This window comes from Thamnophis sirtalis, unplaced genomic scaffold (genome assembly GCF_051295495.1).
Source record: "Thamnophis sirtalis isolate CommonGarterSnake01/CBP01778 unplaced genomic scaffold, rThaSir2_p1.2 scaffold_3, whole genome shotgun sequence".
In the NCBI taxonomy this organism is placed as follows: Eukaryota; Metazoa; Chordata; class Lepidosauria; order Squamata; family Natricidae; genus Thamnophis; species Thamnophis sirtalis.
This window is the reverse complement of record NW_028261383.1, coordinates 106,515,298-106,529,553: the sequence shown is the minus strand read 5'-3', so window position 1 is coordinate 106,529,553 and position 14,256 is coordinate 106,515,298. Positions and strand designations below refer to the sequence as shown.

Sequence of the window (14,256 nt, the reverse complement as noted above, 5' to 3'; positions counted from 1 at the left end):
TATATACCGCTTCATAAGGCTTTCAGCACTCTCTAAGCGGTTTACAGAGTCAGCATATTGCCCCCACAGTCTGGGTCCTCATTTTACCCACCCCAGAAGGATGGAAGGCTGAGTCAACCTTGAGCCGGTGAGAATAGAATGCAGTTCTGCAGGCTAACTCACTGCTCACTCCATGAGTTTGATTCTGAGCGACTCAAGGTTGACTCAGCCTTCCATCCTTCCAAGGTCAGTAAAATGAGGACCCAAATTATTGGAAGTAATATGCTGACTCTGTAAACTGTTTACAGAGGGCTGTAAAGCATGAGATGTGGCACATAGGTCTAAGTGCTATTGGCATTACTTCTCTATTCAACCTAGCTTATACAAGATAGTTATGGGTACAAAACATGAATAACTACATATTGTATTTTGCTTTGGTTTCTGGCTAATCTAATTACCTATGAAGTTGCTCTAACAATAGTTCAAAGATGTGGAGATGTTTTGCACCTGTGACTTGTCAGGCTATTTCTTAATGCACATCTAGCATTTTCTAAAAAAGCACTAAACCTGAGTCCGGAATTAGCCTGCATGACAGATTATCACTGCACAGGAGGAGCATATGGTGAAGCGGCAGAGAGGAACTGATAACAAGCTAGCTTTGTCCTTGATGAGTGCTGAAAGGAAATGGTACCAGTGCCATGGCCATCAGCACCTAGAAATAGCCCATGGATTCGGCAAAACAGCACTCCCTCCAGATCTATAGGCAATTTAGCTATAAAATCCTGCATAATTTTGGGATAATATTACTGCTGTTGTAGAATTATCAGCCAAAGCAGTGATTTATTTTCAGTTTTCTAAGGCACAGTTAATGTCACGGTCCTTTCAGTAGTGACACCAAGGCTGTGGAATATTTTTCACCAAGTAACTTTTTGGTCACACTTTTTTTAGCTTTCCCAGAGAAGCAACTCCTGGATTTTTTTGAGGGTGTGTGTGATTTTTATGTTCTACCAAGAGGATTTAAAAAAAAAATAGTATGTGCTATATATTAGGAAAAATAGTGCAACAATAGGAGTTGTTTGATGGCAAAAGAGACTGTCTTGGGCACTGGTAGACCTTTGTTATAATTTTAAAATAGCCTATGGATGCTACGGGACTCAATTTTTTTTTTTGCATTGGCAATTCATTAGACACTAGACAACTTTAGTGATACTTTCAAGTTTACGAATATCAGATTCCAATTTTCATCAGTTTCAGTTTGTATCACCAATGATCTGAGGTGACAGGAGCTATAATAAAACAACATGTGATTGTTCATTCCTTTAGGGATATGATATTTTTATTCAATTGACATTTGGATTGAATTTTGTTTCTGCTGCTGCTACTAATAGATAGAATGTGCTTGGTTTTTGCTTTCAACTCTTTTGTAAATGATTTTGGTTTTATTATCTACACAAACTCTATGGCCAAGATATACAAAAAAGGAACACCACTCAGACCCATAGTCAGCTCCATAGGCTCACCTCTACAGAATCTTGCCAAATTCCTCGCCAAACAACTCCAACCCTACACAGAATCCATCACCTTACACGTACAAAACTCACTCCACTTCATAGAAACAATAAAGAAACAAAACCTACAACCCAGCGACCTACTTGTGAGCTTTGATGTCATATCTCTCTTCACCCAAGTTTCTATAAAAGAAGCCTTGACAGCTATCCAGAACAAACAACCCCCCCCCCCCGAAACACATCCTGGACCTGACAAACCACTGCCTAACCCACACATACTTCATTCATAATGGACAAAGATACAAACAGACAGAAGGAGCACCCATGGGATCACCCCTCTCACCCGTCATCATAAACTTATACATGGAACATTTTGAAACTAACGCCTTAGATAAATCTGAACACAAACCCAAATTCCCACAAACCCCATTTTTAAAGCTAACTTGTAAATTCCTTGGGGGAGGGGTTATAGCAAATTTGTGGAATATACTATAAAATCAATCCATATCACAACTTTTGCATAGATTGTAATGCTGACAGGAAACCAAATTCTATTCTAGAACTAAATTAGGTAATGGTAAAAAAAAATTCAACCAAAACATCCTTCAAATGAAATAAGAATAAATTAAAAAGACAAAAAAAATGCCTGGTCAGTGGGCTTTCTATTGGACACAGTAGAAGAGAAGAGAAAGAACTGGAGAAAATCACAAAAAGAAATACTTGCAAATATAGGTGGTAGACAAAGCAAAGTTTTTACTAATAGTAATTTGCATGCAATTCCAAAACATGGGGAACATCTCTTGAACATCATCAGGACTGACAAAATCACCGTCAGTCAATTTTAAAAGTCTGCTTTACTTCAAACAGCTTACACCTTGCAATGGTACCTTTATCTCTATGAAACAACAAGAACTGTGAGCACTGAGGATGCTACCTAATTTGGGTAATCAAACATTTCAATGAAAACAACTAAGCTCAAAGAGCACCAGATAGGACGCTCACAATGACATCTGCCAATTTCAGGTTCTTGGGTGGGACTTAATTGGTGGATGAAAATGTCAAACCCAGGCTAAAGGTCTCGCTGCCTGTGTGCCCAACCCAGGGGTGGGTTCCTGCCAGTTCTAACCTCTTCTATAGAAGAGGTTCCACAAATCTACCGTGCTGTTTAGAACTGGTTCCAGCTCCCTCCCCCGCCTGTTCGCACCACGCTTGCCCTGTCTGCCGCTCACTGATTGGCTGGCTCACCAATTGCCCCGCCTGCCTCTAAGAGTCCTATCTAAACCTTAAAGTCTTAAAGCTGTCAAGTTTGAACATCTCCGGGGGGTGGTGGTGGTTCTAAAGGGTTAGGGGTGCAAGAGTTTTGTAACTTGACAGCTTTAAGACTTGCGTGCTTCAAATTCCAGAGTTTCTGAGCCAACATTTTGGTTGCTAAGCAAGAGCGTTGTTAAGTGAGTTTCACCACATTTTACAAGTTGGCCATGCCCACCCAGTTACATGACTGCCAAGCCACACCCACATGGCTGGCAAGCCAATCCCACCCAGTAATATGGCCAGCAAGCCACTCCCACAAAGCAGGCCACACCTACAGAAGAAATTCTAAAAAAATTTGAAACCCACCAGTGGCCCAACCTAAATAATAATAAATGATAATCAACAATTTGTTATTTAAAGCCTCATTGAGAGATTGTACATTGGGCCACAGCCAACAATACAATATTTGGTGATGACAAGTATTACGTCCCTACATTGTGTGTGTGTGTGTGGGGGGGGAACAGGAAAATAAAATTCATAGGCACAGGATTGAATAGATCTAGATCTTGGAAGCAGCAGCAATCTACATAAGAAGTCAGTTGACCATGAACAAGCACTGTGATGCAGCAGCTAAAAAAATCCAATTTAATCTTAAACTGGCATTAATAGAAAATCTACATCTAGATTATAGGAGGCAATCATTCCATTATTCGGTGTCCCAGTTGGGCTTCACTTTACTGTTTCCAGTTTGGGGTCCAGTACTTGAGAAGAAATCCTGAGGTGGGTTTAAATGAGAGCTAAAGGGCTTGAGAAATTGAGCATTTTTACCTTGCCAAAGAGAAGATTGAGGGGAGGTAGAAGAGGATGTGTTTGTTCTCTGTTGAAACCAATGGCAAGATAAGGGTGATTGAATGGAAATTAAAGTAGATTTGAGTTTCCACTGCCACAGCAAAGGGATTTGGGATGGTGGATTTCTTACTGCCCCCATATGTCTCTTTTTGCACCAGGAAAATACAGTTTGCAGCATTCTCTGAACTCTGGCCTATTATCCTAAGAATCACAAATTGTAGCCTGGGAAACCATAGAAATCAAAACAAATAGGGGAAGAATTGAATCGGTTTTTTTTTTTAAACACTAAACTTCTTCAAATGCATTTGATAGTGATGGGAGTCTTTGCTTTGTTGCTTTGTTTTATTTTTCTTACAGGCAGTCAGGCACACAAAAGACAACTTTTGCCAGGGGTTTTGGGCAAGATCATGCTATGTTTGGTAAACAAACAGTTCTAAATTACAGTAAACAATTTTACTTTTAAACATGTGCTTAAATGCTCACCAGAGAATTCATGTATGTACATGGTTTCTTGGTAACTATATTGGGAAAGCATTGGGAATCACATTTCTTTATTCCTTACATCATTTTAACTGTCTCTTTTCCATTACAAACATCAAGGATGGGAGAAATAAGTAGCTCGGCAGAATGATGGCACGTATGAAATGAAATAGTTGATTAGAATTTCAATACATCAGGATCAAAATAGAGTAGCAAATTATTATAGCAAAACAGTGGAAAAAATATGTTTAAGTGGGAAAAAATATGGGCACAACACTTCTTTAGTGCAATTTATCTGCTTTAGGTAAAGCAGATTTAGGTAAAGCTCATCCAGTTTGATGTAGTAATTAGGGAATTGGCCTAGAAATCAGGAGACTATGAGTTCCAGTTCTGCCTTAGGCCAATCCCTTTCTTTCAGACCAACCCACCTCACAGGGTTGTTTTGTGGGGAAAGTAGGAGGGGAAAAGAGTATTAGGAATGTTTACCATCTTGAGTTACCTATAAAGTAATAAATGAAATGTAATAAATTAAATAAATTAAATAAATTAAATAAATTAAATAAATAATAAATAATAAATAATAAATAATAAATAATAAATAATAAATAATAAATAATAAATAATAAATAATGAATAATGAATAATGAATAATGAATAATGAATAATGAATAATGAATAATGAATAATGAATAATGAATAATGAATAATGAATAATGAATAATGAATAATGAATAATGAATAATGAATAATAAATAATACATAATACATAATACATACATACATACATACATACATACATACATACCAGTGGTGGGTTTCAAAAATTGTTCGAACCTACTCTGTGGGTGTGGCCTCGTTTGTGGGAGTGGCTTGCTGCCCATGTGACCAGATGGGAGTGGCTTGCTGCCCATGTGACCGGATATGAAGATGCCAACGACACTTGTCAGAACCACTTTAAATTACCTCACACACAGCACTAGCATGCATAAGAATATGATGTAAACTTGTTTTTTAAAAGGGATCTTTGGTTTGCGTTAAAACAACTTCAACACACGCACTGTTCTGATTGCACCACAAACACAGTAGTCATCCTTACCTTTCACAGAGGCACTGAGTTTTATATATATGAGCATGATAGTGTAGAATAATCATATCCAAGGACCAGTAGTGGGTTTCAAAAATTTTTGTAACCTCTTCTGTAGGTGTGGCCTGCTTTCCGGGTCCACAGGTGGAACCTCTTCTAACCGGTTCGGTAGATTTCACGAACCGGTTCTACCGAATAGGTGCGAACTGGTAGGAACCCACCTCTGATACATACATACATACATAGGTGACCTTAAACCAGTCACTGTCTGCCCTAGAAAGAGGCAATAGTAAACCACTTCTGAAAAACCCGCCCAAGAAAACTACATTTAGCCAATCAGTTGCTTAAATGGTCCAACTTCCCTGCGGAGAAGGGACATAAGAGTGTCTCAATGAAACCATGATGTGACTATAACAAGGTAAATAATGACAGATCCCCCAACAGATCATCTTGCCATTGCTCCAACAAGTACGATTTTATCTGGCAGGTGACCACCGCTTAGTTGGGCCTGAGATTATTTGGGATGGGCCCATGGTAGCCATTTGGCCTGCTTCCGAGGTCAAACTCATGGATGGCACATTTAAATCCCTCAGCATGGAGAACTCTACTGCCCGCCCTGAAATGGCCTCCAGTAGCTCAGGCAGAGAAGTTGCCATATAGCAAGGAGGGAGGCTTGTATGGTAGCAACAATCCCAACTGACCTAGTGATCCCAACTTTAGTGATGGGGTCTCACAACCAGAAATTTGGGGAGCAAGGCCCCTGAAAAATCAAACAGACTCTCAGATCACCAATGCCAGCCACCTCTCCATTGACAATTCTTGAAATAAATAATCCATCCATCATTTAAGATTTGTCTGAACTTCTTAATCATTTAAGACTAAAGGATGATATTCCTTTTACCTGCACTGAATTAGAAGAAAAATGTAAGCCTCATTTTTGGTGCTGATACACACTAGCATGCTTCAGGTTTAGCTTATCAGATCTGGACACCAAATATCACAGATTCCCAGGTAAATTTCCAGAAATGTCCAATGATTGTCAAAGTATTGTTTTATAAGATGGGTTATATCCTCAAAGCTACTAAGAAGGATTTTTTTTTCTTTAAAAAAAAAGAGCAGATCAATTCTTTCAGCAAAAAGACAACAATCAGATGCCAAAATTGAATGTCAGGCTAATATTGCAATGTGTTACTACTTTGTTCACCCCTTAGCTTTCATGAATATTTGGAAATGTGGTTTTCTTAGGATAGCAATACTATCTGGGCAACTAGTTTTAAAAAGAAGAGCAGAATTTAATTTGCAGTGAAGCATCAGAGGTTGAGAAAAAAAGGGGGAACTCTCTTTTGTCTATTGCAAACTCTCTGCACGAGCTGAATCAGTTCTTTGGACCACAGCCAATGTTTAGGGAGACTTTGACCATGTTCATGATCTCCAAGAATAGACATATGTCACTATTTTACACAGGAAGTTTCTTTATAGGAAGTGAGAACAAAATAAAGAGCAAAATGGGAAGAACTATGTCAAACTTGTGATCCATTGAAAAATTCTGGATGCAACAAAGCTACCCAGACTTGATACTATTAAGAGACATGAATTTTACAAATAAAGGTAAACTTTATCTCTCTATTGCTGTCTTCTTGGGAAAATGTTTCTTGTATGTGAAACATATTACAGATATTATTATTTGTTTGCTTTTGGCTTAGCATCATGTGAAAGATCCTGTCAAGGAAGGAAATCACTTTTAAATAGTTTACAAATAATGTGAAATATTGGATGGGTTTGCTCATCACACTAATCCCAAAACAAACAAATCATGTTGTAATTTAAGTGCAATTTATGAACTCAGTTTTCTCTTCTCTCATCCATTGGCACTGTAGCACCCTAAAAATGAAATCATGCTTTCAATGTATTCCCAAATGAACTATAAAAACCAGCAAGTCCTACCTTTCTCTACTGTTTCTAGCACTTCCTTGTTTGTCCTTCTCTATCCCCAGACTAGGTGAGCTTCCATCAAGTTCATATTGAATAAGGTTTTGCTAATAATACAGTGTAAAGCAGAATCTACCTGTTTACTTAGTGGTAGCAATTTATCTTCCTTTTGTTTAATTTCAGTGTTATAGCATTCTGAAGTCTGCAGAATCTCATGATTTGGCAAGAGAAGTAAGAATTAGAGCCAAATGAGGCTCCAGTCCTGCCAGAACAAAGGTTCGTGAACCAATTCTTAATCAGAATCGTACTAGTCAGGATAAGGATAAAGAGAAAACCAGTCTAAAACAAGTGTTATTAAACTAAATGGTGATAGTTAATGCCACTTTTCTTTGTGGGTCCATTGCATGCTCACAAAATGTGCTTTTGAGTATTTTAGGGCTGTGAACAAGATTTCAAGGTGTGCAGGCAGAAGGAAACATGCAGATGAAAAGAGAAGAAGAGAATGAGAGTACAGTAAATCAGCTGAAGTGATACAAAGCTTGTTTCAATGTTTTTCTATTTTCTTTTAATAGTTGAAATTATAGCCCAGAGGGGCCTCTGACTTAATGCATAATAAAGTCAAAGAATTAACTTCAGCCAAGTCCATTTGACAAATTCGCAAGATATTAAAGTCCAAATTGAATGGAGGAAACATCATAAAAGCCATAAATACCTGGGTTATACCTGTGATTCGATACTTTCCAGGAATAATTGACTGGACCCAGATGGGGTTGGACAATTTGGACAGAAAAACAAGGAAGCTTATGACAATGAATCATGCTTTGCACCCTAAAAGTGATCTTGACCGATTATATCTACCAAGAGCAGAGGGTGGTCGAGGACTCCTACAAGTAAAACAGACTGCGGAAGAAGAAAAACACAGCTTGAATGATTATATCCAAAAAATTGAAGAACCAATGATTAAGGAAGTAAATAAAGGAGGCCTTTTAAAGACAAGTAAGTCAAAAGCTGAATATAAGAAAGAGGTAATTGAGAAGCGAGCTGAAAATTAGAAAAACAAAGCTATGCATAGCCAATACTTGAAAAGTATTGAAGGCAAAGCTGACCAAAAGCTAACTTGGAACTGGTTAAGATCAGGAGCACTGAAAAAAGAAACAGAAGGCTTTTTTTTGGCAGCTCAAGAACAAGCCTTAGCCACAAACTACATGAAGGCAAAAATTCAACATGTTACCACCAACAGCAAATGTTGCCTCTGTAATGAGAAAGACGAGACAGTCGACTACTTCATCAGTGGGTGCAGCAAACTTTCACAAACTAACTACCTACAACGCCATGACCGTGTTGCTAAGATCATTCACTGGAAATTGTGCCAAAAGTTTGGATTTGAGTACAGCAAAAAACACTGGGACCATCGGGTTGAGAAGGTTTTTGAGAATGAGAAGGTTCATTTATTTATTTAAAGAAAGTCAAGAGCTTGTGGGACTTCAGAATCCAGAGTGACAGGCACTTGGCCCACAATACACCTGACATAACAATAGTTGAAAAGAAAAAAGTATGGTTCATTTACATTGCAATACTTGGAGATGCACGAATTGAAGATAAACAACAAGAAAAAAAATCACAAAGTACCGGGACTTGCAAATTGAAGTTGAGCAACTGTAGAAAAAGAAATTGTGTGTTGTCCTGATTGTAATTGGAGCCCTTGGAGCAATACCCAAAGGGCTACCTCGCTATTTGGAAAATTTAAATTTATCAGACTTGAACATTCTGATTCTACCAAAAAACCACCCTACTTGGAACAGCTTATATCCTTAGACGTTACCTTAACAGTTCCTAGGTCCTTGGTTAGGACTCGAGCTGTTGAGCTACCAACCAGCCCCAAAGACTGTGAATCTCACCAAAGATTAGCCACATAATAATAATAATAATAATAATAATAATAATAATAATAATAACAACAACAACAACAACAACAACAACAACAACAACAACAACTCCGCCGTTGCCGGTCCCAAGCCCGGATAAGAAAGGAGGAGGGTTGGGGTCAGGTTGGCAACTGGCCCGATAAAAAAAACCCGCCAACCCATACAATATGGTGAAAGAAATGAATAAAAATTTTATACTGCATCGGTCGTCGCGCGGGTTAACAAGGGTCGTGGCGGATGTTGGGGTCCCTGGACATCCGTCGACAAGTGGGCTACAAGTGGACCAGCCAACAAAATGACAAAAATATAGTGCAGATGAAAACCGTGCCATAATGGCCTGTTACTACAACTCAGAGCCAGAAAAAAGAGGTTATTTAAAGCGAATGTATGAATTATGGAAAGAACAATATCCAGATTCAAATGTTAGTGAACAACGACTAGCAGATCAAAGGCAATTTATTATACGGAATAAAGTGTTTAGTGAAGTTGAACTTGAGGAAATTCAGGCAAATTGCAAAACCAAAAAAACAATATCACAAGCAGAAATAACTGATATTCAAGACACAACTAAAGACATTATAGTAGAACTCCCAGAAGAAGCTCTCGGGGAGGAAATAACACCACCACCACTAGAACCAGTTATCACTGAACCAACTGATGAACTAACTCAAAAACAAAAAGAATTGAAGGATAAGATCATGGAGCATTTTCTGCTTAATGAGGAAAGGCAACGTTTACCATCACTAAAAACTGTGCCTAAGAAAATTTTGGCCCCTATCATGAAAATGGTTAATGCAGTGTTTTCAACAATTGAATCGGGATCCATCTTGGAAACGAACCAGTTAATGTACAGCGCAGCTGTAATAATCACTAATGAACTAGGCATTAAAATCAAAGTACCTAGTCACACAACAGAAAAAGCATCAAAGCCAAAGTGGAAAATCCGATTAGAACAAAAAGTCAAAAAATTAAGGGCAGATGCTAGTAACTTAAAGAACATGCATGAGCAACGACTTAAAAACAACAAAACCATAGATCGGCTAATCAGAAGATATAGATTGGATACAAGAAACATCAAGGAAGCTATAGAGATTGTAAAACAGCGGATAACAGCAACAGCTAGAAAAATTGAAAGATATGAGGCACAAATCATCCAATATAAACACAATCAGCAATTTCGATCAGACCAACAGCGTTTTTATCAAAGTCTTAATGTGAATGGTGACACCAAAAGTGAAAAACCAGAAAAGCAGGCCACACTTGAATTCTGGAAAGAATTGTGGGAAAATGCAAAGGACCCAAATAAGGAAGCAAAGTGGATACATGACTTTGAGAAAAGCATTGGCAACAAACAAATGCAAGTATTAGAGATAACAACTGAGATGGTCAAAAATCGAGTAAAAAAGGTAAAGAATTGGACATCACCTAGAAAGGACCAATTACATGGTTTCTGGCTCAAATATCTGACCAGTTTACATGCAATATTGGCCAGGCAACTGAATGAAATTTTACAAAAGGGCCAAATTGATGAATGGTTGACAACTGGAAAAATATACTTGATTCAGAAAGATGCAACTAAAGGAACAACATCTGAAAACTACAGACCAATAACATGCTTGCCAACAATCTTCAAATTACTCACAGGCATTATTGCAGATAACACGATGGATTATTTGGAAACAAACAACATCTTGCCAGTAGAACAAAAAGGCAACAAAAGAAGGAGCAGGGGCACAAAAGATCAGCTCCTAATTGATAAAATGATATTAGAAAATTGTAAGAACAGAAAAACCAACTTGAATATGGTCTGGATTGATTACAAAAAGACATTTGATTCACTGCCACATAATTGGATCATAAAATGCTTAGAAACAACTGGCATTAGCAAAAATATTACATCCTTTACTGAAAAGGCGATGAAACAATGGAGAATTGAGTTGGCAGTAGGGAATGAGATTTACGGAATGGTTAATATCAAGCGAGGAATTTTCCAGGGTGATTCACTTTCACCTCTTCTCTTCATCATTGCAATGATCCCACTATCAGTAATCTTTAAAAAAATGAAATTAGGCTATCAAACAGCCAAAGAAGCTGAAAAGATTTCGCATTTACTATATATGGCTGATTTGAAACTCTATGGAAAGTCAGAAATAGAAATCCAATCATTGACAAACACAGTCCGAGTATTCAGCACCGATATTTCAATACAGTTTGGCATGGAAAAATGCACCACTGTATCCATAAAAAGGGGCGAAATCACTGCATGTGAGGGAATTGAAATGCCCAATGGCCAACTAATTAAATGCAATGAAAATGAAGCCTACAAATACTTAGGCATTCTGCAGTTGGATAACATCAAGCATGGAGAAGTAAAAACTATTGTCAGGCGCGAGTACACCAACAGAGTTAGGAAAATTTTGAAATCTAAATTGAATGGTGGAAATACAATCAAGGCCATAATACCTGGGCAATACCAGTTATAAGATACACAGCTGGTATAGTTAACTGGACACAAGCTGATTTGGACATTTTGGACCGAAAAACCAGGAAACTAATGACAATGCACTACAGTTTACATCCACGTGGTGATATTGATAGACTATATCTGCCCCGAAAATCAGGTGGCAGAGGATTATTACAAGTGAAGCAAACAGTTGAAGAAGAAAAACATGGACTGGCTGATTATTTAAAAGAAAGTCAAGAACATCTATTAATCGAAGTAAAGAACAAAAATCTACTGAAGGCCCAACAGACGAAACAAGAATACAGAAAATATGTGATAAAATCAAGAATGGAGAGTTGGCAGAACAAAGCACTGCATGGCCAATTTCTGAAAAAATAAAAGATAAAGTGGACAGTGAACAAACTTGGTTATGGTTAACAACAGGTACATTAAAGAAAGAAACAGAGTCACTAATTCTGGCTGCGCAAGAACAAGCTATCCGCACAAATGCCATTAAGGCCAAAATCGAAAAATCCTCTGATGATACCAAATGCAGACTTTGCAAAGAAGCTGATGAAACTGTTGATCACATACTCAGCTGCTGTAAAAAAAATCACGCAGACTGATTATAAATTGCGGCACAATTCAATAGCACAAATGATCCATTGGAATTTGTGCAAAAATTATAATATTAAAACAGCAACAAACTGGTGGGAACATAAGCCTGAAAAAGTCACTGAAAATCAGATGGTCAAGATCTTGTGGGATTTCCGTATACAAATGGACAAAATACTGGCGCATAATACACCAGACATCACACTGGTTGAGAAAAATAAGGTCACAATCATAGACATCGCAATACCAGGTGATAGCAGGGTCGCCGAGAAGGAACATGAAAAAATCGCAAAATACCAAGACTTAAAAATCGAAATTCAATAACTATGGCACAAACCAGCAGTGGTAATTCCAGTGGTAATTGGCACACTGGGTGCTATTCCAAAAGCACTGGAATTACATTTAAAACAGTTAAAAATTGACAAAATCAAAATCAAAACAGTTAAAAATTGACAAAATCACCATCAGTCAAATGCAAAAAGCTGCACTGCTTGGATCTGCACGCATATTACGAAAATACGTTACGACGTCCTAGGCCCCTGGGTGGGGCCCGACTAGTAACCAATGCCAAGTCCGGCGAAACAACTGGCCGCTGTGATACAATTGTATAATAATTAACAACAACAACAACAACAACAACAACAATGGGTCACAAGGCAGATGAGTAACATCTTCAGCTCAAAATAATAAGAGGAAGTTCTATGTTACACAAGCAGAAACTGTCTCTGTAAAAGAGGAAATTATACTATCATGCAAAACACTTCCTAAAACTATGATGGGGAAAGGTTGTTGAAACTCCTAGTTTTTTTCACATTCCAAGCACTGTTTTTCTTTCAGATTTACTTGCATGAATGCATCTACAAGGGTCTTTTTCTGCTTAGAAAAAATGTATATACTGCCTTGAGTAGCAAAGTTCCCCTCCCCAAACATACATACTTCATTACACCTTGCCCAAAATGGGCTTCATTTTGTTTATTTGTTTAAAATATTTATATAGCCACCCATCTTATGCACTATAACCCTTATAGGGTTACAAACAATAATAAAAGTAATTTTAAAGAAGTTGGCTTGGAGATTTTATTTATTTATTTGAGTTATAGTCTGCCTATCATTCAGGCCAAATGTCTAGAACTTTCTCCTCCTAACAACAAGCCTGTGAGGTAGAATGAATTGAGAGTGTGTGACTGGCCCAAAGTTACCCAGTGAATGATTGTGGACAGGACAAGAACCAGAGTGTTGTGACTCCTAGTCCAACGCCATAACTGTTTCCGTGTCAACTACATAGTTGTGTTCTTGGGTTGAGAAGTTGTAGTAACCATTTAATCATTACAGTGCACCTGCCTAGATTGCCCTTTAAAAGCATTTGGATTCAGAAATCCAGATGGCCTTTTACTTATTTACTTTTTACTTATTTACTATTTCACACAGTTTTAGGGCCAAGTGATCAGGTGAACTCTGTTGCCCATTGGGCCTTTCTGCCTGGTTTTTGGTGTTGTTGATGGTTTTTTTAAAAAAAATCATGGGCATCATGGTTTATATGCAGATGTTGTAGTTATTGTTTTAATCTTGTACTGCCATTGTTATGACATGGGTGAACATACAATTTTTTAAATGAATATGAAGAGAAGAGTACTACAAAGAATATTTACAGTGAAGAAATGTTCCATCTACTTGAGAATGACTTAAGAGTGCTTCAAATTGACCTAACATACCACATGTATTCTTTGGAACACATTCTAAATAAACAACATAAGTTTGTTCTAATTCTATCACTTGGGTCACATTCATTAATGTAAGACTGTTGACATCTTCTGATCAAAATTCAGCCACACACTACCTGAAAGGCTTCAAAATTTACATGGTAGGTTTTTTTTTTAACCAGGCCACATTTTGCCAATGAGATCAGTTTATAAGGGCCGATACAAACAACTTATATAGTTAAATATAAAACTAAAGACCAAATATTGAAATAATGATTGTATTGAAAATGGTTATTTAAAATGAAGAAGAAAGGCTTACGCATAATTCTGTTAAGGGCTGTAGGAAAATTAGATCTGATTCAAATTGCAACCTTTATATTATAACTCACGTGTCTTTTCTATCTTGCTGAGAGAAACTGAGGCAGGAAGAAAACAAGAGAGAGAAAAAGTCTTGTAAGGGTTTTTCACTATTTCCCTTCATTTCACCTTTGAC

General features: G+C 37.6%; 1 pseudogene; it reads left to right on the top strand.

The window, feature by feature from the left end:
- Positions 1-7,557: 7,557 nt before the first annotated feature.
- On the top strand, positions 7,558-12,598 carry LOC148048095 (uncharacterized; annotated as a pseudogene).
- Positions 12,599-14,256: the final 1,658 nt, after the last annotated feature.